At 41.2% G+C, this 23,931-nt stretch overlaps 11 non-coding genes across 11 annotated transcripts; all 11 read right to left on the bottom strand.

Moving 5' to 3' along the window:
- Nucleotides 1-15,935: 15,935 nt before the first annotated feature.
- On the bottom strand, nt 15,936-16,061 carry trnar-ccu (transfer RNA arginine (anticodon CCU)). The gene is made up of 2 exons: nt 16,025-16,061; nt 15,936-15,971 (listed from the first exon to the last, which is right to left on the bottom strand). It is a non-coding gene; the product is annotated as a tRNA-Arg (tRNA).
- A 404-nt stretch (nt 16,062-16,465) lies between these two features.
- On the bottom strand, nt 16,466-16,557 carry trnar-ucu (transfer RNA arginine (anticodon UCU)). The gene is given in 2 exon segments: nt 16,466-16,501; nt 16,521-16,557. It is a non-coding gene; the product is annotated as a tRNA-Arg (tRNA).
- A 400-nt stretch (nt 16,558-16,957) lies between these two features.
- trnar-ccu (transfer RNA arginine (anticodon CCU)) lies at nt 16,958-17,083 on the bottom strand. The gene is made up of 2 exons: nt 17,047-17,083; nt 16,958-16,993 (listed from the first exon to the last, which is right to left on the bottom strand). It is a non-coding gene; the product is annotated as a tRNA-Arg (tRNA).
- A 403-nt stretch (nt 17,084-17,486) lies between these two features.
- Nucleotides 17,487-17,578, bottom strand: trnar-ucu (transfer RNA arginine (anticodon UCU)). The gene is given in 2 exon segments: nt 17,487-17,522; nt 17,542-17,578. It is a non-coding gene; the product is annotated as a tRNA-Arg (tRNA).
- Nucleotides 17,579-17,981: 403 nt separating this feature from the next.
- trnar-ccu (transfer RNA arginine (anticodon CCU)) lies at nt 17,982-18,107 on the bottom strand. Its single transcript has 2 exons — nt 18,071-18,107; nt 17,982-18,017 (listed from the first exon to the last, which is right to left on the bottom strand). It is a non-coding gene; the product is annotated as a tRNA-Arg (tRNA).
- Nucleotides 18,108-19,038: 931 nt separating this feature from the next.
- On the bottom strand, nt 19,039-19,130 carry trnar-ucu (transfer RNA arginine (anticodon UCU)). The gene is given in 2 exon segments: nt 19,039-19,074; nt 19,094-19,130. It is a non-coding gene; the product is annotated as a tRNA-Arg (tRNA).
- A 400-nt stretch (nt 19,131-19,530) lies between these two features.
- Nucleotides 19,531-19,656, bottom strand: trnar-ccu (transfer RNA arginine (anticodon CCU)). Its single transcript has 2 exons — nt 19,620-19,656; nt 19,531-19,566 (listed from the first exon to the last, which is right to left on the bottom strand). It is a non-coding gene; the product is annotated as a tRNA-Arg (tRNA).
- Nucleotides 19,657-20,059: 403 nt separating this feature from the next.
- trnar-ucu (transfer RNA arginine (anticodon UCU)) lies at nt 20,060-20,151 on the bottom strand. Its single transcript is given in 2 exon segments — nt 20,060-20,095; nt 20,115-20,151. It is a non-coding gene; the product is annotated as a tRNA-Arg (tRNA).
- A 403-nt stretch (nt 20,152-20,554) lies between these two features.
- Nucleotides 20,555-20,680, bottom strand: trnar-ccu (transfer RNA arginine (anticodon CCU)). The gene is made up of 2 exons: nt 20,644-20,680; nt 20,555-20,590 (listed from the first exon to the last, which is right to left on the bottom strand). It is a non-coding gene; the product is annotated as a tRNA-Arg (tRNA).
- A 931-nt stretch (nt 20,681-21,611) lies between these two features.
- On the bottom strand, nt 21,612-21,703 carry trnar-ucu (transfer RNA arginine (anticodon UCU)). Its single transcript is given in 2 exon segments — nt 21,612-21,647; nt 21,667-21,703. It is a non-coding gene; the product is annotated as a tRNA-Arg (tRNA).
- Nucleotides 21,704-22,632: 929 nt separating this feature from the next.
- trnar-ucu (transfer RNA arginine (anticodon UCU)) lies at nt 22,633-22,724 on the bottom strand. The gene is given in 2 exon segments: nt 22,633-22,668; nt 22,688-22,724. It is a non-coding gene; the product is annotated as a tRNA-Arg (tRNA).
- Nucleotides 22,725-23,931: the final 1,207 nt, after the last annotated feature.

Below are 23,931 nucleotides of genomic sequence, written 5' to 3'. Positions count from 1 at the left end.
TGATTTTTAATTAATATTTTTCCAGAAATACAGAGTGACATAAAAATGCCAATTCCTTTCAAGCAATGACCACGATACGCGACACGGTCAACAAGGAACCTACTGACAATCATATATGTCGATTACATTAAGATTGGATGAAACGAAACAGCAATAACAGCACATAATTTGATGAAAAATGTATACCTGACCAAAAGGTGGCGCTATGGAGTTCATCCAAGATTGTCATATCCACTTGTTCAGAATGGAAGCCTGATTACATGTATTGATTTTGGGTTAATTCTGACCAATTATGTTTAAGTTACAACAACTTTTATGTTCATGGCGAGACATCGAAAAATGACAACCTCTGACAGCGACGCCCTTCGATCAAAACGTACAGTTTTCTCTGTCAGTCATCGTCAATGTCTTACCTATTAAAGTGACCAGCTTTGAGATCGATACACTCATCTCGCTTGGAGCACAGATGCATACTACAAGACATGACAATTCCTGGTGCCAACAGGTGGCGCTACAACCGATCCTGAATATTCCACCATAGATGTCTTCAGGCTCAGCCTACAATCATGCACATACGTTTTCAACCACATCAAATCATGTATTGCTGAATTACAGCCAATTGATGTTTGATGGCGAGGCTTAAAAATGACCTCAAACTTCGCCGAATCACTACGGTCAAGCCCTCTGCTGAAAACTTAAAAGCTTCGCAATTTAGCGTCGGCCATGTGTCTAGATTGTACAAATCAAGTTGTGAGCCAATCTGATAAAATCTCTGGGAGGAGTTCGTTAAAGTACGAGGCCTGGAAATGATCAGAATTCATAAAAAATTAAAGCTGCAAGCAGCGATGAACGGGCCCTCGCACTCACGGCCACCGCCCCCCATAAGCATATCAAAAATGACACCATCCACGACTTCCTATGTCAAACCATTGAAAAGTTATAGCAGAAAAAAGGGACAACCAATCAGAAGAAGGGGCGGGGCTAATTCAGGCCAATGAAGGTCAAGGACTCCATACAGAATGTGATGACACCACCCACGACTCTCTATGTCAAACCATTCAAAAGTTATAGCAGAAAATCGGGACAACCAATCAGAAGAAGGGGCGGGGCTAATTCAGGCCAATGAAGGTCAAGGACTCCATACAGAATCTGATGACACCACCCATGACTCTCTATGTCAAACCATTCAAAAGTTATAGCAGAAAATCGGGACAACCAATCAGAAGAAGGGGCGGGGCTAATTTTCACCAATTATGGTCAAGGACTCAATACCGAGTCCCATGACGCCACCCACGACTCTTTATGTCAAACCTTTCAAAAGTTATGGCAGAGAAAAGTATTCTAGTGGGCGCTGTTGAGCCGTTAGGCCACGCCCATTAATGCAAACCATGAAATATCAAATGTATCGACAGGCCTGGCTTTTCTTTAAGTTGCGACATGATACAGGTGTGTACCGATTTTTGTTCATGTACGTCAAAGCGTATTGTGGGACTTGAGGCACGAAGTTTTATCTGTATGGACCAATCAGATGAAGTGGGGGCGCGCTTTTTGGCGTCTATCATCGCCACGGTAACGCTTTTGACTGAGAAAAGTTATGCACGTTATTGCAGGATGGAGACGCACATTTTGATGTATAACACACCTGGGTGCACGTTACGGTTCGGGCGAAGAAGCGGCTGAAGGGATGGCATAAATTGCGCCAAAATTACATGATTAATTCAAACTGGCCGACTTCCTGTTGGGTTTCGGCCATGGCGCCAGGAGACTTTTCTTTAAGTTGTGCTATGATACAGGTGTGTACCGATAAAGGAAGATAACAAACCTTAACAAACCATGGTTTACTATAGAACTTAGGAAATACGCTTTAAAGAAAAACAAGCTTTATAAAAGGCATTTACAAAGTCCTAGTCCTTTAAATTGTGCTACATACAAAAATTATAGGAATAAATACAACCACCTTATTAGAAATAAATAAATGATCTATGGATAATATTGAAAGAATCACTCAACAAGAAAAAAAATCATCTATTCCAGCCCAGTCTACATTTCAGGATGGTGCATAAGATAACAGAGCATACACAAATTGCTAATAAATTCAATGATTTCTTTATAAATGTGGTTCCACGTCTTGCAAAACATATTGAAAATGTTCATGGTTCTCCTTCTAACTATAAATGAAGGTTATCCCTCTTTAAAGAAGACCTATTATGAAAAACATAGGAACATACAATGACATAGTTATGCTGATTCTTTAATATTTGTCTTTAAATTTGTCTCAAATCTTAACTGTCTGCTGTTTCTCATCATTTGGGCCGACCACCCGTCATGGTAACCAACGAATGGCAATTTTGTAACAAATTCAAAATTTAATGTCTATCAGTTTTGGTTCAAATATAAATCATTGGTATAGTATGCATAAATGGCTTTATGAGGGTGACACTTCCATTATAGATAAAATGTATTTCAAAATGGTTTTCAAAAATGAAAGGACATATGAGTCTTTCTTGAAAAGTTAATTTAATTACTGATACTTATCAAAATATAAATTTTGTTAAGGAAATCTATTAATTTTGAGATAAATAACTCAAAGGCCTTATACATCATTGACCCACAACTGTGATTCAGGCTTAAAGCTCCCCTGCTACACGTCATTCAGGCAGCCAATCAGCACAGAGCCTCGTTAACATAGCCCCCCCTCCCCTCAGAATCCCTCATAGAGAAGGTTAGAAACGGTAAAAATAAAGACATGGCCCAGAGGCTGAATTTCTCATTTATGTAGAAAAAACATTCAAAAGCTTTTTTTTAAGACATTCAATGCCTGTTTAAAATATACATTAAATGCCATAATAGGTCACCTTTAAATAATGTTTAAGCAAATGAAGCAATTCTCGCCAAATACAGTAAATTCCAGTTGTCCCTGAACGCACCAGGAGGATAATCGGTCAAATTTAGAATTCCGACCGGTCCCTGAATGCACCTCCTCCGCGGCGCTGCGCGGTCCCGACCAGATCTCGGCTGAAAGCCGATAATAATATAATACAATTGCAAAGCTGCTGTGAAATAAGGTGTAATACATGCACTGTAATTATTTTCTGTATAAAAATTGAATTTAAAAAGACGGGTTTGACTCAAAATCAGTGTGGTTTTATTTAAGTGGTCTCTGTGTCGGTAGAGAAATAAAAAAAAGCGAGCTGCATGTCGGCAGTTTTACTGGGGGGATGATTTGGACCGTTTTTATTTCAGGGGGGGATGCCATCCCCCCCTCATCCCCCCTCAACTCCAGTACTGATTATAATAAAGTGTCTTATAAATCAATAATTTTAAAATCTCAATCCTTATTTTCATTTAAAGGCCAGGGCTTATAGGCTACATATTTGCACTGTGTAGCCTGAAAGTGAACTGCAACTTACGTGCGGACGCATCTTTGCTGACATTTGGCCGTGTCTTCCTCCAGCGCCTTTTTTTTCTCTCTCCCTCTCGGTGCCGCCTTTCCTCTTTTTCTTTTTTACCCGGCTGGGTGTGCATTATTTGCCTCTGGACTCGTCTCCCGGTCCACTCGCGCACACGCACACGCACACGCACGCGCGGCGACGGCGCGCTGTCTGTTCGGTGATACTGTTGGGGCGGGTGTTAATTTGAAACAAACCAACTATCTTGCCCAACTCACAAGCTACTGGCCTGGGTGGCCTCTGATTCGCCTGGCCTGACTCTCTAACTTAGAAAAAAAGTCAAATAGCCGGCGCTGCGGCGCACCAGCCGCCTGTGTAAAAAAAAAAAAAAAAAAAAGAAAAAAAGAGAGAGAGACGCAGGCGGCATCCTAGACCGGCGCATCGGGAATACTCCCGGTTCTCCCTATGGCCAGTCCTGGCCTGGTTAGAGTATTAGTTGCCGCAAAACTAACTGCGTCTCAACACTGATGCACAGGGAGGTGCGCGCGCATAAGCGCCCCGCCCCCCCGTCCTCCTGCGTGAACCGCGCAGGAGCGCGCCCCCTCCCCTTTCTCTTCCCCAACTCAGAGCTGCATTTTGCGCGTTCACGTGTGTGACAGTCTGAGACAGGGTGGCAATGATTCATTCGACATAAATATTCATTTAAAATCACGTATTTGAAGGACTTTATTGAAATTCACACAATATTTTCACATTACAGTAAACAACATATCTATGAAGTCGGATGTCAATTTTGACATTTTGTGACAAAGACATAGCTTTTTATGTTATTAGTTAATGTTTTTAATTTTTAGAGTGACGAAGTTCTCCGAAAATAATATGTTCCAGTGTATGATTTTTTAGTCCTGTTGTAAGCTATCTGAAACTGCCATTTAATTTTCCTTACACAAAATCTCTGATTTTTAATTAATATTTTACCAGAAATACAGAGTGACATAAAAATGCCAATTCCTTTCAAATTACGACCACGATACGCGACACGGTCAACAAGGGACCTACTGCCAATCAAATGTGTCAATTTGCTTAAGATTGGATAAACCAAACAGCAACTAAAGCACATAATTTGATGAAAAATGTATACCTGACCAAAAGGTGGCGCTATGGAGTTCATCCAAGATTGTCATATCCACTTGTTCAGAATGGAAGCCTGATTACATGTATTGATTTTGGGTTGATTCTGATCAATTATGTTTAAGTTACAACAACTTTTATGTTCATGGCGAGACACCGAAATTTGACAACCTCTGACAGCGACGCCCTTTGATAAGAACTTACAGTTTTCTCTGTCAGTCATCGTCAATGCCTTACCTATTATCTGACCAACTTTGAGATCAATAAACTGATCTTGCTTGGAGCACAGATGCATACTACAAGACATGACAATTCCTGGTGCCAACAGGTGGCGCTACAACCGATCCTGAATATTCCACCATAGATGGGTTCAGGCTCAACCTACAATCATGCACATACGTTTTCGACCACATCAAATCATGTATTGCTGAATTACAGCCAATTGATGTTTGATGGCGAAGCTTAAAAATGACCTCAAACTTCGCCGGATCACTACGGTCACGCCCTCTGGCAGAAACTTAAAAGCTTCGCAATTTAGCGTCGGCCATGTGTCTAGATTGTACAAACCAAGTTGTGAGCCAATTCGATAAAATCTCTAGGAGGAGTTCGTTAAAGTACGAGGCCTAGAAATGATCAGAATTCATGAAAAATGACATTTTCTGTTCAAAATGCCGGACTTCCTGTGTAACTTAGACCATGGGTCCAAAAGACTTTTTTGTAGCTCTTTGTCTAATATAATACACACATAAAGGTCATTGCTGTAAGTCAAACCATATTGTGGGGCTCGTCAAAAAACATAAAATAGGTGGCGCTATAGAGCCCATTCTTGTGGACCCATGCCTGTCGCCCATAAAATACGTAATTTTACGCGACTCTGGAAGCGTGTGCAAAATTTGGTGAGTTTTCCAGCATTTTAAGGCCTCCAAAAAGGCAATTTATTTACGGCGAGAATAATAATAATAATAATAAACATCACAGATACAATAGGGTCCTCGCACTTTCAGTGCTCGGGCCCTAATGACATTTTCTGTTCAAAATGCCGGACTTCCTGTGTAACTTAGAGCATGGGTCCAAGAGACTTTTTTGTAGGGCTTTGTCTGATATAATAGACACATAAAGGTCATTGCTGTAAGTCAAACCATATTGTGGGGCTCGTCAAAAAACATAAAATAGGTGGCGCTATAGAGCCCATTCTTGTGGACCCATGCCTGTCGCCCATAAAATACGTAATTTTACGCGACTCTGGAAGCATGTGCAAAATTTGGTGAGTTTTCCAGCATTTTAAGGCCTCCAAAAAGGCAATTCATTTACGGCGAGAATAATAATAATAATTAAAGCTGCAAGCAGCGATGAACGGGCCCTCGCACTCATGGCCACCGCCCCCCATAAGCATATCAGAAATGACGACTCTCTTTGTCAAACCATTCAAAAGTTATAGCAGAAAATCGGGACAACCAATCAGAAGAAGGGGCAGGGCTAATTCAGGCCAAAGAAGGTCAAGGACACAATACAGCATCCGATGACACCACCCACAACTCTCTATGTCAAACCATTCAAAAGTTATAGCAGAAAATAGGGACAACCAATCAGAAGAAGGGGCGGGGCTAATGTTCACCAATTAATGGTCATGGACTCAATACTGAGTCCCATGACACCACCCACAACTCTTTATTTCAAACCTTTCAAAAGTTATGGCAGAGAAAAGTATTCTAGGGGGCGCTGTTGAGCCGTTAGGCCACGCCCATTAATGCAAACCATGAAATATCAAATTTATCGCCAGGCCTGGCTTGCATGCAAAATATGGTGACTTTTGGAGAACTATCAAATATGGACCAATCAGATGATGGGAAGGCGCTTTTTGGCGTATAGTGCGTCACAGTAACACTTTTGAAAGAGAAAAGTAATGCGGGTAGTCGCAATATGTAGACGCACATTTTGATGTATAACACATCTGGGTGCACATTACGGTTCGGGCCGTATTAATTGCCGAAGGAATGGCATAAATTAGGCCAAAATGACACGATTAATTGAAAATGGCCGACATCCTGTTCGGTTTCGGGCATGACCCCAAGAGACTTTTGTTTAAGTTGCGCCATGATACAGGTGTGTACCGATTTTCGTGCATGTACGTCAAACCGTATTGTGGGGCTTGAGGCACAAAGTTTTCAAGGGGGCGCTGTTGAGCCATTTTACCACACCCATTAATGCAAACCATTAAATATCACATTCTTCGCCAGGCCTGGCTTGTGTGCAAGATTTGGTGACTTTTTGGGCCGTTTAGGGGGGCAAAAAGGCCCTCCTTTCGTCAGAAGGAAGGAAGGAAGGAAGGAAGGAAGGAAGGAAGGAAGGAAGGAAGGAAGGAAGGAAGGAAGGAAGGAAGGAAGGAAGGAAGGAAGGAAGGAAGGAAGGAAACACACATACAGAGACAATCATGGCGGTACAGATGAGAGGATAGTAGTTATAATCAGATCACTCAAATGAACGACGATCATACAGTACAGCTGTATCTCATGGTCCAGAATGTATGATACTATATTAATCTTTTATACCATATTATATTACATGTTGTTATATCATATTAGCGTACCCAGTAATATAGCATATTGTATTATTATATTGTATGTTGCTTCATTTCATATATTTTTGACTGTATTATATTGTAAAATTATATATCATAGCGATTGCATTATTATATAATTTAATTTATAACACTAATATACAATTCCTCACACACACACACACTCCTTCCAAATTTTTCTTTTTTTTCCGTTATGTTTTTGTTTTAAAGTTTGTTATGTCTGTTATTCAAATATATTAATACATTCATTAATATGCTATACTGTATTTTGCATTGTGTATATTGTGTGTGTGTGTGTGTGTGTGTGTGTGTGTGCATGTATATATATATATATATATATATATATATATATATATATATATATATATATATATATATATATATATATATATATGTGTGTGTGTGTATACCTGAAGTGTGACTACCTGCAGAACGTATTTTAGCATGAAAGCTTCCATATTTAACGTACATCAAGCATCCTGTATCGTAGCTACATGTCTGCCGTTTGTAACAAAGCAAACCGCGTGAAAATCGGTTGAAAATTAAGCAAGTTATAGTTATTTTACTTATGCAGACACCTCCTTCCACAATAGAAGTGAACGCACTAGAGTGAAAGTGATACCGATCCAAGATGGCGGCCACGCCCGACGTTCTCAGGCAGTCAATGCGGCGCCTCGACCAAGATGGCGGCCGCGCTGAACATCAGCCCCTCCCCCCGCGGGACCTGCGCGCGCAAACCAACCATAACATTTGTAAATACATATAATATAAACTCCTAAGTATGTGTTCATGTGAGTGTGTATATATAAATATATTGAAGTGTCAGTGTGTTTTTTTTCTTGGTCTACTTATCATTGAATATAAACTCCTAAGTATATATTTACAAATATTATGGAAGACAACACAATAAGCTGGCTATTAATTAATGACATCAATAACCATTTACCCGATTTTTGTTATCTGTGACTGTGATTGTGGGAAAGTATGACGAGGGGGGGGCTTTTCACGGCAGGGGGGCTGAATCCGGCACAACACCGGCCCCCTGGAGCCCCCGGGTTCGGACCCCCGGGTTCGGACCTCCGGGTTCGGACCTCCGGGTTCGGACCCCCGGGTTCGGATCTCCGAGCCCGGAGTTCCTCGACGGTCCGGTCCGTATGCGGCTCCGGAGCTAAGCTAAATACTTAGCCCATGCAAAGATCATATAAATATAAATGACATAAAAAAAACCTGAACTTACCGCTGACTCCTGTCAGTTACCGGGTCCGTGCTGTGGGATCTGATCCTTTTATAAGGGTTAATGTCCATGCAAAACCTCATCTTAACTCTCCCTCACTGTTCAGCAGCCACGGCTGCTAAACACTGGCTGCAGCTGGAGCGGACTGAGCTGGTGGTGGGCGTGGTTTCAGCAGCGGAGGAGACCGAGGGGTGGTGTGCATTTTGGTGACGTAAAGAAAATGCACAAATCTAAACGGCCTCACAGAAACCACATGACACGGGGGGACTCTGTTAGGGTGGGGGCGAGCAGACCCTGCAGATTTTCATGGGATTTCATCTTTCCTGTGTTGGCAGGGTGAACGTCAGAGATGTAGTTATAACACTGCATACTTGTGAATAATTATAAACATTGAAAAACGTACTTTTATATGAAAATAACCAGAAACAGATAGCTATAACATGGTATTTATATACTGCTTTAATGAACATTATTTTTATAGCCTATAAGCTATAAATATTATTTTTCTATTTTAATAAAATTAAATGTTTTTCTCTCATTTCAATTAAAACAAATAGGAATATTATCGGTTTTAATGACAATTATTGTACATCACAGCTAATTGTAAAATACATTGATTCAATTCGATTATATACAGGAATTACAGGCTATGATAATAAAAGAAAAGAAAGAAAAATGACTCAAACAAAAAAAAAAAACAGTGAGTGAGACAGGCAAGACAGCGACAACCAATGCAAGTGGGATGTCAACAGTGTATACATATTTCAAAACACAGACAACAACTTCTGAGCAAGTGGTTTGTTGAGCAGATATTCGAATTAATCTCAGATATTTGCATGAGGTCACTCTCACTCTCAACTAAATAAATAAATATATATAAATACAACAACACACCCCTCTCCTCTTAAAATAAATTCAAATAAACAATCAAACTTATTTCCTTATACAATTTATACAAAAAACATATGTCTTTGTAAAAGAGCATAATACAAAGTCTTTCAGAATAAATGTACGTATTTTTAACGTGTGACAGCATCCTGTATCATAACTACATCTCTGCCGTTTGTACAAACCAAACTGTGTGAAAATCGGGTAAAAAGTCTGGGAGTTAAGGATGATTGCAGTCCATAGAAACTATGCACTAAGCAAATGATGCCCTGTCCAAGATGGCGGGCGCATCGATCGGCACCCTCCCCAAGATGGCGGCCGCGCTGAAGATCGCCCCCCCCCCCCCCCCCCCCCCCCCCTCCCCTCCCCCACTGCGGGAGCTCAGCCCCTCCCCTCTCCTCTCTCAGGATCTGACTGAGACACAGCCTGATCACACAAAAATATTCATTAGAAATCCAGAATTACACATACTTTTATAGAAATCACATGATATTTTCTCATTATAGTAAACAACATATCTATGAAGTCGGATGACAATTTTGACATTTTGTGACAAAGACATAGCTTTTTATGTTATTAGTTCATTTTTTTAATTTTTAGAGTGACGGAGTTGTTCAAAAATAATATGTTCCAGTGTATGATTTTTTAGTCCTGTTGTAAGCTATCTGAAACTGCCATTTAATTTTCCTTACATAAAATCTCAGATTTTTAATTAATATTTTACCAGAAATACAGAGTGACATAAAAATGCCAATTCCTTTCAAATTACGACCACGATACGCGACACGGTCAACAAGGAACATACTGACAATCATATGTGTCAATTGCTTTAAGATTGGATGAACGAAACAGCCATTACAGCACATAATTTGATGAAAAATGTATACCTGACCAAAAGGTGGCGCTATGGAGTTCATCCAAGATTGTCATATCCACTTGTTCAGAATGGAAGCCTGATTACATGAATTGATTTTGGGTTGATTCTGACCAATTATGTTTAAGTTACAACAACTTTTATGTTCATGGCGAGACACCGAAATTTGACAACCTCTGACAGCGACGCCCTTTGATAAGAACTTACAGTTTTCTCTGTCAGTCATCGTCAATGTCTTACCTATTATCTGACCAACTTTGAGATCAAGAAACTGATCTCGTTTGGAGCACAGATGCAAACTAGAAGACATGACAATTCCTGGTGCCAACAGGTGGCGCTACAACCGATCCTGAATATTCCACCATAGATGTCTTCAGGCTCAGCCTACAATCATGCACATACGTTTTCAACCACATCAAATCATGTATTGCTGAATTACAGCCAATTGATGTTTGATGGCGAAGCTTAAAAATGACCTCAAACTTCGCCGGATCACTACGGTCACGCCCTCTGGCAGAAACTTAAAAGCTTCGCAATTTAGCGTCGGCCATGTGTCTAGATTGTACAAACCAAGTTGTGAGCCAATTCGATAAAATCTCTAGGAGGAGTTCGTTAAAGTACGAGGCCTAGAAATGATCAGAATTCATGAAAAATGACATTTTCTGTTCAAAATGCCGGACTTCCTGTGTAACTTAGACCATGGGTCCAAAAGACTTTTTTGTAGCTCTTTGTCTAATATAATACACACATAAAGGTCATTGCTGTAAGTCAAACCATATTGTGGGGCTCGTCAAAAAACATAAAATAGGTGGCGCTATAGAGCCCATTCTTGTGGACCCATGCCTGTCGCCCATAAAATACGTAATTTTACGCGACTCTGGAAGCGTGTGCAAAATTTGGTGAGTTTTCGAGCATTTTAAGGCCTCCAAAAAGGCAATTTATTTACGGCGAGAATAATAATAATAATAATAATAAACATCACAGATACAATAGGGTCCTCGCACTTTCAGTGCTCGGGCCCTAATAATAAACATCACAGATACAATAGGGTCCTCGCACTTTCAGTGCTCGGGCCCTAATAATAAACATCACAGATACAATAGGGTCCTCGCACTTTCAGTGCTCGGGCCCTAATAACTAAAAAGGAAGAAGAAAGAGAAAAGATAGGGGGGAGGGGGGTCAGGGACTGGAGAGAGTGGAAGAATGTAAGAAAGGGAAGCCACTTATTATACAATGAATATCTTCAATGAATATCTGATCTTTTCCAGCTTCAGAAAAGACTTGGTATCGTTGAGCCACCGAGTACTAGAGTACTAGCCTTAGTCGACTTCCAGTGGAGAAAAAAGGTGGCGTCTTGCCGGTAAGGAAGTTTTTGACCTTCTGCATCATCTGCTGGTTTGGGAATGCCTCTGAGGCACAAAAGAGGTCTGTTAGGAGGACAGAAACAACAGCCAGCAAACTGTTAGGAACCACAGCCTCCAAAGCTGATACAGAGACGGGTAACAAACAAGACAAATGTCATTGTGGCTGATGAGAGGAACCCATTTACCTCCAGCTTTAAACTGTTGCCATCAGCTCGGCGTTATTGCCCCCACTTGTTCACTAAAAACAGGTCAAACAAGTCCTTTATACCCCAAGCCATTAAACTTTTAAATATTGCTAGGAAATAGCACCCCAGCTGGCTGGGCAATACCATGTACAAGTGGATGCTCCATGTCTGTGTTACTGTTCTGTGTCCCTGTTTTTATGCTATTTGTCAAATGCGTGTCTTTTGCTGCAAACTAATTTCCCCACGGGGACAATAAACACATATCTATCTCTATCTAGTGTTTACCTTGTGTTGAATTGTGCTATATAAATAAACTTGCCTTGCCTTGTCCAGTTGGAGGCGCTGTAGGAGCAGGAAAGTAGGGTTGTTTTTTAATGTAAAATGACAGAAAAGCAGCCATAAAGAGATAAAAGATGTGGTGTTGGAGCTGGTGTGTTGTGACGGTAGTTAATATAAGAGTAGAGGGAGTGTAAAAAGACTGAGTTTCGCTGTTTTACTCAGGCTGCACTGCAGCGTCTATTCACAGGCGCGATCCCACTACTGAGCTGCACGGGGGCTTTGACCTGCTCCGTTTCCGACCTGGGCCGATGCACCCCTCCTTAGACGACCTGGTGGTCCCGGGCTTCCCCAGGAGCACCATATCGATACCGAACTTAGTGCGGACACCCGATCGGCATAGTCCACTGCAGCTCAGAGCTCCTGAGCTCAAACGATCCGCCAGCCTCAGCCCCCCAGTAGCTTGGATTACAGGCGTGCGCCACCGCACCCGGCGATGGGAGGAGGATTTATAGGAGTTTTATCTCTGAACAAGATGACGACACACCAGGTAATAGTGACATCTGCTGGTGAACATGGAGAGCTCTTAGGAAGCAGTTTCTGCTGGGCTTTAAAGGCAAATAAAACCGTTTTATGCTCTACTATATCATGGGATTTTACTGTAACTCTCCATCTTCACCAGCAGATGTCACTATTAGACGGTGAATTAGTTAATTATTTATTAGTTAATTCATAAATTCTATCCTACAAATGATCACATTGTAAAAAGATTCAAAAGAAATATAGATTCAAAATGCACTTTTTGTTCTGCAAATTCGGAAACAATGACTCATTTATTCTGGCTGTGCCCCATTGTTCAAACTTTTTGGAGTGATGTGTGTAATTTTGTGCCTGAAAGCATTGAAACTGATTTCAAATTATTTTGGAAGGATGTGTTGTTTGGTGTTTTTGACCATGTAACGATTAGAACAAAGCCAAAAGAAACATTTACAGTAGTATTAATTAGTTGATTATCCTTGCAAAATTCCACATCCACAAATCCAAATTCTTACACAAAAACCCCTCTTTTTTTACTTTTCATTGTGAATTCAATCAGTATCTGGACTATATTAAGTTTTCTACAAATTCAAAAGCAATCAAAACCATAAATGTATGTAAATGTTTTGGCTTTTTGTTATAATGTCATCCCCCCTGGCTGGTTATAATGTGTTGTGCTTTTTGTTTTGTATTTTATTTGTTTTATATTCTTTATATTTTATAGTTCAATTTGACATTGCATAATGTGAAGATATATGAAGATATGTAATCATTGTACTTTTTGCAAATGTCAAATAAAAAAAACTATTAGACGGTGTGTCGTCATCTTGTTCAGGGATAAAAGACCTATAAAAGAGGGATAGTTATAATTATGTAATATATATATATATATATATATATATATATATATATATATATATATATATATATATATATATATATATATATATATATATATATTGGAGTTTGCAAGTTCTCCCCGTGCTTGCGAGGATTCTCTCCGGGTACTCCAGCTTCCTCCCACAGTCCAAAAACATGCATACTAGGTTAATCGATGATTGCTGCCTCTCACCTGAAAAGGATAAAGCGGGTATAAATAATGGATGGATGGATATATATATATATATATATATATATATATATATATATATATATATATATATATATATATATATATATATATATATATATATACTTATTACCTATTACCTGGTGTGTCGTCATCTTGTTCAGAGATAAAACTCCTATCAATCTTCCCCTCCTCGCCGGGTGCGGTGGCGCGCGCCTGTAATCCAAGCTACTGGGGGGCTGAGGCTGGCGGATCGTTTGAGCTCAGGAGCTCTGAGCTGCAGTGGACTATGCCGATCGGGTGTCCGCACTAAGTTCGGTATCGATATGGTGCTCCTGGGGAAGCCCGGGACCACCAGGTCGTCTAAGGAGGGGTGCATCGGCCCAGGTCGGAAACGGAGCAGGTCAAAGCCCCCGTGCCGCTCAGTAGTGGGATCGCGCCTGTGAATAGACGCTGCAGTGCAGCCTGAGTAAAACAGCGAGACTCAGTCTTTTTACACTCCCTCTACTCTTGGAACAACCACCGTCACAACACACCAGCGGCAACACGACGTTTTTTATCCCTTTATGACTGCTTTTCTGTCGTTTTACATTAAAAAACAACTCTACTTTCCTGCTCCTACAGCGCCTCCACCTGGAGAAAAACACCACTCTGCTTCTTCACGCACTCATACTCATTCATTTCATCAACTTGCTTGAGAGAAAACTGAAAAGAGAAAAGAGAAAACTGATTTGATGGAGCAGAAGAAAAGATTGGACCTGGAGCAAAGAAACGTCTGTGACATCAAACTCAAACTACTCCTACAGCGCCTCGACCTGGACAAGGCAAGGTTATTATATAGCACAATTCAAAGTGCTTTACATCAACATTAAAAGCAACAGGACATAATTATACAGTAAATAACAAATAAAGTTAAAGCTGCGAGCAGCGATGAACAGGCCCTCGCACTCATAGCCACCGCCCCCCATAAGCATATCAGAAATAAACACCACCTACGACTTCCTATGTCAAACCATTCAAAAGTTATAGCAGAAAATGGGGAAAACCAATCAGAAGAAGGGGCGGGGCTAATTCAAGCCAATGAAGCTCAAGGACTCAATACAGAGTCAGATGACACCACCCACGACTCTCTATGTCAAACCATTCAAAAGTTATAGCAGAAAATCGGACAACCTATCAGAAGAAGGGGCAGGGCTAATGTTCACAAATTATGGTAAGGGCTCAAAACCGAATCTGATGACACGACGCTTTATGTCAAACCATTCAAAAGTTTTGTCAGAGAAAAGTATTCTAGGGGGCGCTGTTGAGCCGTCGCCCATTAATGCAAACCATGAAATATCAAATTTATCGCCAGGCCTGGCTTGCATGCCAAATTTGGTGACTTTTGGGGAACTATCAAATATGGACCAATCAGATGAAGGGGGGGAGCGCTTTTTGGCGTCTAGTGTCGCCACGGTAATGCTTTTGAAAGAGAAAAGTAATGCGTGTTGTCGCAGGATGGAGACGCACATTTTGATGTATAACACACCTGGGTGCACGTTACGGTTCGGGCCGTATTAATTGCCGAAGGAATGGCATAAATTGCTCCAAAATTACGCGATTAATCCAGAATGTTCAAAATGCGATACGATATTATAGCAGTATTTTTTTAACAACCTTGAATGAGGAACATATGACTGGAAAAAAATTTTATTTTATTTGAAAGACACAAAATACAAAACAATGCTGTGCATTTGCCCTATTGTTACAGTTTGTAATGCTTTATAACTGTTTAAGTTTTAAAGAGAAAGCCAGGCCAACCATTTTCCACAAACTGAAATAAAAGTAAATGTCAGGTTTGCATTATGCATCTTCAGTTTCATACGAGTACAAATATTTTGCCACAAACTGAATAGTTTCTCTAATGTATGATTTTACTTTTTTTCTTTTCCAGAAATTTAACAACTAAAATTAAATAAATAAATAAAAGTAAATAAATACATACAATTTTACATCATAAAAAAGATTGATTCATGCTAACCTTATAAGGTTATACATCATAACATTTATTGTGCAACAGACAGTACAGACACCACAGGTTCCTGTGTGAAGAGGATAGGTCGTCTGTGAGGATTTCTCTGTGGACAGACAACAATATTTGTGTCCACACAGACTTGGAAAAAAATCCACATCGGACTGGGATTAAATATTTGGCAATCTACAATTGTTAGTTGGGTGGGACTGGAACACACAACCTTTAAACTCCATCTCATGCTCAACTAGACATGCAACATGCTATCAATTGTACCATCCAGCCTTTTGGGCTGCGTTTATTGTATGAAATGCTGCAATGTCAACTAACCTTTAGATAAGAGGTACAACTAACAGAATGGAGATTATCATGTCTTCAAACGCTGGAGTTACTAAAGGACGACTCTGGTGGGACTCGAACTCACAACCTTTGAAGTACATCTCAAGAGCTCAACTAGAACCTTTAGAATTACATCGCAACTTTTCAACTAGGAGTCCAATGCGCTATCCATTGCGCCACAGAGCCTGTTGAAGACTGTGTTTGACCATTACATCATAATGTTTATTGTGCAACAGACAGTACAGACACCACAGGATCCTGTGTGGACAGGATAGGTCGTCTGTGAGGATTACTATGTGGACAGACAACAATATTTGTGTCCACACAGACTTGGAAAAAAATATCAACAACGGACTGGGATTAAATATTTGGCAATCTACAAGTGTTAGTTGGGTGGGACTGGAACACACAACCTTTAAACTCCATCTCATGCTCAACTAGACATGCAACATGCTATCAATTGTACCATCCAGCCTTTTGGGCTGCGTTTATTGTGTGAAATGCAGCAATGTCAACTAACCTTTAGATAAGAAGTACAACTACCAGAATGGAGATTATCATATTTTTTAAACCCTGGAGTTACTAAAGGACGACTCTGGTGGGACTCGAACCCACAACCTTTGAATTACATCTCATGTGCTCAACTAGAAGTCCAATGCGCTATCCATTGCGCCACAGAGCCTGTTGAAGACTGTGTTTGACCATTACATCATAATGTTTACTGTGCAACAGCCAGTACAGAAACCACAGGATCCTGTGTGGACAGGATAGGTCGTCTGTGAGGATTACTATGTGGACAGACAACAATATTTGTGTCCACACAGACTTGGAAAAAAATATCAACAACGGACTGGGATGAAATATTTGGCAATCTACAAGTGTTAGTTGGGTGGGGCTGGAACACAAAACCTTTAAACTTGATCTCATGCTCAACTGGACATCCAACATGCTATCAATTGTACCATCCAGCCTTTTAGGCTGTGTTTGTGTGAAATGCTGCAATGTCAACTAACCTTTAGAGAAGAGGTACAAGTACCAGAATGGAGATAATCATGTCTTCAAACCCTGGAGTTACTAAAGGACGACTCTGGTGGGACTCGAACCCACAACCTTTGAATTACATCTCAAGTGCTCAACTAGAACCTTCAGAATTACATCGCAACTTTTCAACTAGGAGTCCAATGCGCTATGCATTGCGCCACAGAGCCTGTTGAAGACTGTGTTTGACCATTACATCATGATGTTTACTGTGCAACAGCCAGTACAGAGACCACAGGTTCCTGTGTGGACAGGATAGGTCGTCTGTGAGGACTACTCTGTGGACAGACAACAATATTTGTGTCCTCACAAACTTGGAAAAAAAAATCAACAACGGACTGGGATTAAATATTTGGCAATCTACAAGTGTTAGTTGGGTGGGACTGGAACACACAACCTTTAAACTCCATCTCAAGCTCAACTAGACATGCAACATGCTATCAATTGTACCATCCAGCCTTTTGGGCTGCGTTTATTGTGTGAAATGCTGCAATGTCAACTAACCTTTAGATAAGAGGTACAACTACCAGAATGGAGATTATCATGTATTCAAACCCTGGAGTTACTAAAGGATGACTCTGGTGGGACTCAAACCCACGACCTTTGAATTACATCTCAAGTGCTCAACTAGAAGTCCAACGCGCTATCCATTGCGCCACAGAGCCTGTTGAAGACTGTGTTTGACCATTACATCATAATGTTTATTGTGCAACAGACAGTACAGAGACCACAGGTTCCTGTGTGGACAGGATAGGTCGTCTGTGAGGACTACTCTGTGGACAGACAACAACATTTGTGTCCTCACAAACTTGGAAAAAAAAATCAACAACGGACTGGGATTAAATATTTGGCAATCTACAAGTGTTAGTTGGGTGGGACTGGAACACACAACCTTTAAACTCCATCTCAAGCTCAACTAGACATGCAACATGCTATCAATTGTACCATCCAGCCTTTTGGGCTGCGTTTATTGTGTGAAATGCTGCAATGTCAACTAACCTTTAGATAAGAGGTACAAGTACCAGAATGGAGATTATCATGTCTTCAAACCCTGGAGTTACTAAAGGAAGACTCTGGTGGGACTCGAACCCACAACCTTTGAATTACATCTCAAGTGCTCAACTAGAACCTTTAGAATTACATTGCAACTTTCCAACTAGGAGTCCAATGCGCTATCCATTGCGCCACAGAGCCTGTTGAAGACTGTGTTTGACCATTACATCATAATGTTTACTGTGCAACAGCCAGTACAGAAACCACAGGATCCTGTGTGGACAGGATAGGTCGTCTGTGAGGATTACTCTGTGGACAGACAACAATATTTGTGTCCACACAGACTTGGAAAAAAATCCACATCGGACTGGGATTAAATATTTGGCAATCTACAATTGTTAGTTGGGTGGGACTGGAACACACAACCTTTAAACTCCATCTCATGCTCAACTAGACATGCAACATGCTATCAATTGTACCATCCAGCCTTTTGGGCTGCGTTTATTGTATGAAATGCTGCAATGTCAACTAACCTTTAGATAAGAGGTACAACTAACAGAATGGAGATTATCATGTCTTCAAACGCTGGAGTTACTAAAGGACAACTCTGGTGGGACTCGAACTCACAACCTTTGAATTACATCTCAAGAGCTCAACTAGAACCTTTAGAATTACATCGCAACTTTTCAACTAGGAGTCCAATGCGCTATCCATTGCACCACAGAGCCTGTTGAAGACTGTGTTTGACCATTACATCATAATGTTTATTGTGCAACAGACAGTACAGACACCACAGGATCCTGTGTGGACAGGATAGGTCGTCTGTGAGGATTACTATGTGGACAGACAACAATATTTGTGTCCACACAGACTTGGAAAAAAATATCAACAACGGACTGGGATTAAATATTTGGCAATCTACAAGTGTTAGTTGGGTGGGACTGGAACACACAACCTTTAAACTCCATCTCAAGCTCAACTAGACATGCAACATGCTATCAATTGTACCATCCAGCCTTTTGGGCTGCGTTTATTGTGTGAAATGCAGCAATGTCAACTAACCTTTAGATAAGAAGTACAACTACCAGAATGGAGATTATCATATTTTTTAAACCCTGGAGTTACTAAAGGACGACTCTGGTGGGACTCGAACCCACAACCTTTGAATTACATCTCATGTGCTCAACTAGAAGTCCAATGCGCTATCCATTGCGCCACAGAGCCTGTTGAAGACTGTGTTTGACCATTACATCATAATGTTTACTGTGCAACAGCCAGTACAGAAACCACAGGATCCTGTGTGGACAGGATAGGTCGTCTGTGAGGATTACTATGTGGACAGACAACAATATTTGTGTCCACACAGACTTGGAAAAAAATATCAACAACGGACTGGGATTAAATATTTGGCAATCTACAAGTGTTAGTTGGGTGGGGCTGGAACACAAAACCTTTAAACTTGATCTCATGCTCAACTGGACATCCAACATGCTATCAATTGTACCATCCAGCCTTTTAGGCTGTGTTTGTGTGAAATGCTGCAATGTCAACTAACCTTTAGAGAAGAGGTACAAGTACCAGAATGGAGATAATCATGTCTTCAAACCCTGGAGTTACTAAAGGACGACTCTGGTGGGACTCGAACCCACAACCTTTGAATTACATCTCAAGTGCTCAACTAGAACCTTCAGAATTACATCGCAACTTTTCAACTAGGAGTCCAATGCGCTATGCATTGCGCCACAGAGCCTGTTGAAGACTGTGTTTGACCATTACATCATGATGTTTACTGTGCAACAGCCAGTACAGAGACCACAGGTTCCTGTGTGGACAGGATAGGTCGTCTGTCAGGACTACTCTGTGGACAGACAACAATATTTGTGTCCTCACAAACTTGGAAAAAAAAATCAACAACGGACTGGGATTAAATATTTGGCAATCTACAAGTGTTAGTTGGGTGGGACTGGAACACACAACCTTTAAACTCCATCTCAAGCTCAACTAGACATGCAACATGCTATCAATTGTACCATCCAGCCTTTTGGGCTGCGTTTATTGTGTGAAATGCTGCAATGTCAACTAACCTTTAGATAAGAGGTACAACTACCAGAATGGAGATTATCATGTATTCAAACCCTGGAGTTACTAAAGGATGACTCTGGTGGGACTCAAACCCACGACCTTTGAATTACATCTCAAGTGCTCAACTAGAAGTCCAACGCGCTATCCATTGCGCCACAGAGCCTGTTGAAGACTGTGTTTGACCATTACATCATAATGTTTATTGTGCAACAGACAGTACAGAGACCACAGGTTCCTGTGTGGACAGGATAGGTCGTCTGTGAGGACTACTCTGTGGACAGACAACAACATTTGTGTCCTCACAAACTTGGAAAAAAAAATCAACAACGGACTGGGATTAAATATTTGGCAATCTACAAGTGTTAGTTGGGTGGGACTGGAACACACAACCTTTAAACTCCATCTCAAGCTCAACTAGACATGCAACATGCTATCAATTGTACCATCCAGCCTTTTGGGCTGCGTTTATTGTGTGAAATGCTGCAATGTCAACTAACCTTTAGATAAGAGGTACAAGTACCAGAATGGAGATTATCATGTCTTCAAACCCTGGAGTTACTAAAGGAAGACTCTGGTGGGACTCGAACCCACAACCTTTGAATTACATCTCAAGTGCTCAACTAGAACCTTTAGAATTACATTGCAACTTTCCAACTAGGAGTCCAATGCGCTATCCATTGCGCCACAGAGCCTGTTGAAGACTGTGTTTGACCATTACATCATAATGTTTACTGTGCAACAGCCAGTACAGAAACCACAGGATCCTGTGTGGACAGGATAGGTCGTCTGTGAGGATTACTCTGTGGACAGACAACAATATTTGTGTCCACACAGACTTGGAAAAAAATCCACATCGGACTGGGATTAAATATTTGGCAATCTACAATTGTTAGTTGGGTGGGACTGGAACACACAACCTTTAAACTCCATCTCATGCTCAACTAGACATGCAACATGCTATCAATTGTACCATCCAGCCTTTTGGGCTGCGTTTATTGTATGAAATGCTGCAATGTCAACTAACCTTTAGATAAGAGGTACAACTAACAGAATGGAGATTATCATGTCTTCAAACGCTGGAGTTACTAAAGGACAACTCTGGTGGGACTCGAACTCACAACCTTTGAATTACATCTCAAGAGCTCAACTAGAACCTTTAGAATTACATCGCAACTTTTCAACTAGGAGTCCAATGCGCTATCCATTGCACCACAGAGCCTGTTGAAGACTGTGTTTGACCATTACATCATAATGTTTATTGTGCAACAGACAGTACAGACACCACAGGATCCTGTGTGGACAGGATAGGTCGTCTGTGAGGATTACTATGTGGACAGACAACAATATTTGTGTCCACACAGACTTGGAAAAAAATATCAACAACGGACTGGGATTAAATATTTGGCAATCTACAAGTGTTAGTTGGGTGGGACTGGAACACACAACCTTTAAACTCCATCTCATGCTCAACTAGACATGCAACATGCTATCAATTGTAACATCCAGCCTTTTGGGCTGCGTTTATTGTGTGAAATGCAGCAATGTCAACTAACCTTTAGATAAGAAGTACAACTACCAGAATGGAGATTATCATATTTTTTAAACCCTGGAGTTACTAAAGGACGACTCTGGTGGGACTGGAACCCACAACCTTTGAATTACATCTCATGTGCTCAACTAGAAGTCCAATGCGCTATCCATTGCGCCACAGAGCCTGTTGAAGACTGTGTTTGACCATTACATCATAATGTTTACTGTGCAACAGCCAGTACAGAAACCACAGGATCCTGTGTGGACAGGATAGGTCGTCTGTGAGGATTACTATGTGGACAGACAACAATATTTGTGTCCACACAGACTTGGAAAAAAATATCAACAACGGACTGGGATTAAATATTTGGCAATCCACAAGTGTTAGTTGGGTGGGACTGGAACACAAAACCTTTAAACTTGATCTCATGCTCAACTGGACATCCAACATGCTATCAATTGTACCATCCAGCCTTTTAGGCTGTGTTTGTGTGAAATGCTGCAATGTCAACTAACCTTTAGAGAAGAGGTACAAGTACCAGAATGGAGATAATCATGTCTTCAAACCCTGGAGTTACTAAAGGACGACTCTGGTGGGACTCGAACCCACAACCTTTGAATTACATCTCAAGTGCTCAACTAGAACCTTTAGAATTACATCGCAACTTTTCAACTAGGAGTCCAATGCGCTATGCATTGCGTCACAGAGCCTGTTGAAGACTGTGTTTGACCATTACATTATGATGTTTACTGTGCAACAGCCAGTACAGAGACCACAGGTTCCTGTGTGGACAGGATAGGTCGTCTGTGAGGACTACTCTGTGGACAGACAACAATATTTGTGTCCTCACAAACTTGGAAAAAAAAATCAACAACGGACTGGGATTAAATATTTGGCAATCTACAAGTGTTAGTTGGGTGGGACTGGAACACACAACCTTTAAACTCCATCTCAAGCTCAACTAGACATGCAACATGCTATCAATTGTACCATCCAGCCTTTTGGGCTGCGTTTATTGTGTGAAATGCTGCAATGTCAACTAACCTTTAGATAAGAGGTACAACTACCAGAATGGAGATTATCATGTATTCAAACCCTGGAGTTACTAAAGGACGACTCTGGTGGGACTTGAACCCACAACCTTTGAATTACATCTCAAGTGCTCAACTAGAAGTCCAACGCGCTATCCATTGCGCCACAGAGCCTGTTGAAGACTGTGTTTGACCATTACATCATAATGGTTATTGTGCAACAGACAGTACAGGACCACAGGATCCTGTGTGGACAGGATAGGTCGTCTGTGAGGATTACTCTGTGGACAGACAACAATATTTGTGTCCACACAGATTTGGAAAAAAATCAACATTGGACTGGGATTAGTCCTGTACATGTTCGAACTAAATTCATTTATTCAAAAACAACTCTCCATGTTCACCAGCAGATGTCACTGTTACCTGGTGTGTCGTCATCTTGTTCAGAGATAAAACTCCTATAAATCCTCCTCCCATCGCCGGGTGCGGTGGCGCGTGCCTGTAATCCAAGCTACTGGGGGGCGGAGGCTGGCGGATCGTTTGAGCTCAGGAGCTCTGAGCTGCAGTGGACTATGCCGATCGGGTGTCCGCACTAAGTTCGGTATCAATATGGTGCTCCTGGGGAAGCCCGGGACCACCAGGTCATCTAAGGAGGGGTGCATCGGCCCAGGTCGGAAACGGAGCAGGTCAAATCCCCCGTGCAGCTCAGTAGTGGGATCGCGCCTGTGAATAGACGCTGCAGTGCAGCCTGAGTAAAACAGCGAGACTCAGTCTTTTTACACTCCCTCTAGTCTTGGAACAACCACCGTCACAACACACCAGCTCCAACACCACGTCTTTTATCTCTTTATGACTGCTTTTCTGTCGTTTTATATTAAAAAAACAACTGTACTTTCCTGCTCCTACAGTGCCTCCGCCTGGAGAAAAACACTAATTACACCACTCTGCTGCTTCACACACACTCATACATTTTTTACTGGTTTTTAAGTGTCTTAACGGTCTTGGGCCATCTTATCTATCTGACCTGCTTTTATTGTATCAACCCTCGCGGACCCTGAGGTCCTCTGGCACCGGCCTTTTAACCATTCCCCGAACCGGGACCAAAACCCACGGTGAGGCTGCATTCAGCCATTATGGCCCTTATCTATGGAACAGCCTGCCAGAGAACGTTGATATTTTTAAAAGGAGGCTCCGGACACACCTTTTTAGTTTGGCTTTTATCTGATCTCATTTACCTAGTCTTTTCATCTATTTATTGATTTTTCTAAAATTTTACACTCATAGGCATTTTTTACTTTCTTTTTATCTTTTAGTTTTTAGCTCCAGTGTTTCCTCAGGGGGGTCGTCCACACTGGGAGGTGTGCCTGCTCTGCCCATGGGG

This window comes from Cololabis saira, chromosome 17, assembly GCF_033807715.1.
Source record: "Cololabis saira isolate AMF1-May2022 chromosome 17, fColSai1.1, whole genome shotgun sequence".
Taxonomy (NCBI): domain Eukaryota; kingdom Metazoa; phylum Chordata; class Actinopteri; order Beloniformes; family Belonidae; genus Cololabis; species Cololabis saira.
This window is presented reverse-complemented; position numbering and strand designations above follow the sequence as displayed.